This window comes from Cupressus sempervirens, chromosome 1 (genome assembly GCF_028749045.1).
Source record: "Cupressus sempervirens isolate cs-2001-9-10 chromosome 1, ASM2874904v1, whole genome shotgun sequence".
Classification (NCBI taxonomy): domain Eukaryota; kingdom Viridiplantae; phylum Streptophyta; class Pinopsida; order Cupressales; family Cupressaceae; genus Cupressus; species Cupressus sempervirens.
The window spans coordinates 684992492-684995334 of NC_143118.1; the positions used below are offsets into that span (position 1 = coordinate 684992492).

Below are 2843 nucleotides of genomic sequence, written 5' to 3' on the forward strand. Positions count from 1 at the left end.
AAATCTAAACTATATTCCTACATTATAGCCATTCCCATAATAATCACCATAAACTTAACCCTAATCGTAAACCTCTTCATAACAATGTGTCAAACCAAAACCTAACTGCAAAAATAAGCCTAATCTTATTTTTAAAGGTCTTAACTATAATCCTAATTATAACTATTACTAGGTAACCCCATGTAAGCTCTAAAACTAACCATTATTCTAACCTTGTCTTGAAATCACAACCCTAACCCTTATCTAAGCTATAGAAGCCCTACTCAAAATATAACTCTAAACTTAGCCCCAAACCTATCTATTTCTTTAGATTCATAATGGCCCTTAACATAAATATATTACTAACCCATAAACTAATCCTTACCATAAATCCTAATTATATGATTTACCCTTAACCCCACATTAATCTTAAGCATAATCATGTCCTTATTGTAATACTAATATTAATGTTGATCCTAACTTGAACCCTAACCCTAACCATCCCTATCCCTAGCTCTCACCCTAACCCTAACACTAACCCTAACCCTAATGTTAATCCTAACTATAATGCTAACCCTAACCCTAATTCTAACTCTAACCCTAACCCTAACCCTAGCCATAACTCTATTCCCAACTGTAACATTTTACGTAATTACAATATCCTTAAAATAAAAGAAAATTTAAGTTATGCAAATTAAACACCATATATAGAATTAAGAAATAAAAATTTTGAAGAATTTTTTTATAGTAACTTTATACAAGTATAATTAAAAATTTAATAATTTGATACTAACCTTATTAAAATAGAAAAATTAAGAAATGCTTTTCATGTTGCCTCGCCACTAGCTTATATATACCTATATATTGTACACTGAGAGTAATCGTTCTCAAGGCACCTATTTTCATCAATCGCAACTGAAAAAATAACTATGGGATTGAATGAAAATAAGTGCCTCAAGAATGATTACTTTCAGCATATTATATATATATATAGAAAGAGAAAGAGAAAGAACATTCATGTACTGGCCGGTACTAGAAACTTCTATTTTTCATGCAGTGGCTGAAAATACATTCATTTTTGGTAGTAGCAATTAATACATACCAACACAAAAGCCTGATTCAAAAGTCTTATTCAGTATTTGGATCTATAAGATTTGATTTTGCCTCTCTATGGAGCCTTATCGGTTTGGAATTCAACTTACACACATCACTGGCGAAAGCTCTCGAATCGAAAACAGAATATCCTTCTCTGACAGCCTGTGTAGCCATCTCCCTCAATTTCTCTACGTGCTTTCTCATCTCTTCTCATTTCTCTCCAACCAAACCCATTCTCACACCCTCCTTCACTCGTTCCCCCTCTGGCAACCCATCTCTGTGTTGGCAGAACTGAATTCCTACACCTAATTCTGCAAAAAGCTTAGAATTGAAGTGCTGATCTCAAAACATGGGCCAAGCAAGAATTGGAACACCAAGAGAAATGCCTTCCAGTGCAGAGTTCCATCCACAGTGACTTATGAAGGCACCAACTGAGGGATGAGAAAGAATTACCAGTTGGGGCACCCAACCGCGTATGATTAATCCTCTCTTTTTGATCGCTCCAAAAAACCCTCTGGCAAATACGTGCCAATATGATTAGTCTTTGAATCTGAGGATGCCGGTTCCTCCTTTGGGTACATCTTGATAGACCAAACAAATGGCTGCTCACTAGCTTCCAGACCTCTGGCCAAGGCATGTGTTTGGTCTTCTTGTAGGGTCCATTTGCCGTTGCACGAAAAGCCATGACTATTAGTGAACATGGAACACCACATAATTAACTACTTGTGGGCAGGGGAGCGCGTCGCATCACCCAACAATCTCTCCCTTGACACGCATACCAGGTGCTTACATGGGTCGGGAAGGCACCAGGGAGATTTGAACCATCACCAAGCGAAAACCAGGCTCTGATACCAATTGTAGGGCCCATTTGCCGTTGCACCAAAAGTCATGACTGTTAGTGAACATTGAACACCACATAATTAACCACCTGTAGGCAGGGGAGCACGTCGCATCACCCAACACTTCTGACAAAGCAGCCTGGCTTCCAAACGAAACGTACACAACGGAGCGAGAGCTTTGCGAATCCAGTCAGCAAACCGACTCTTTTTCATCCATGTCAACCATTTTACCTCTTGCATTAACATTACCTCCGCCAAATAAATTTTGTGGGTGCACAGGGCCTATGTCCCAAACTGCGTTGGCAGTTAAAGTTTTCAAGTGCTCGACATAGAAAGGCTCCAGCTCATGGAACGTATTAATCAGCATTCCCGATTCTTTGCCGATCTCCTGAAAAGGCTGATAAAAAAAACGCTGAATGGGGTTTGAAAGGTCCGGATTGACGAAAGATTGGGATACCTCATGCTTTGACAATCTGAGAGGATGCGGCATATTGCAGCTGATCACAAGACTGTCGTCCTCATCTTTTTCCAATGCGTTTTGCAGTATCGAACTCGAAATAGACTGCAGCAGACTCATTGCGAAGGCGCCGCAGGTGTTGAACAGAAAATTGGCAATGTTAAATTTTTGGGCCGTGTCGACAGCCCACCCCATAAATATGTCGTAGGCAATACACACGGGAGTCGCCGCTGTGTGTTGGTCGAATTGCTCCTCCATCCAAGTATCTAGATCTCAAGTCAATTTTGGAGGACACAATTGCTCCCTTCATTTGATCAACTAATTGATCTATGGAAGTGGATATCTATTCTTAATGGTTACCTTGTTTAGAATTTGGTAATCTATACATAACCTTGAGGTGCCAACTTTTTGCATGGAGACTTTCATGAGGAGAACTATATGGAGTAGCTCATTAATCAATTCTGATTTGACCA

The 2843-nt window shown here is 39.3% G+C and overlaps 1 pseudogene; it reads right to left on the reverse strand.

The window, feature by feature from the left end:
- Positions 1–1107: 1107 nt before the first annotated feature.
- LOC149579777 (scopoletin glucosyltransferase-like) lies at positions 1108–2628 on the reverse strand (annotated as a pseudogene).
- Between the last annotated feature and the right edge of the window lie 215 nt (positions 2629–2843).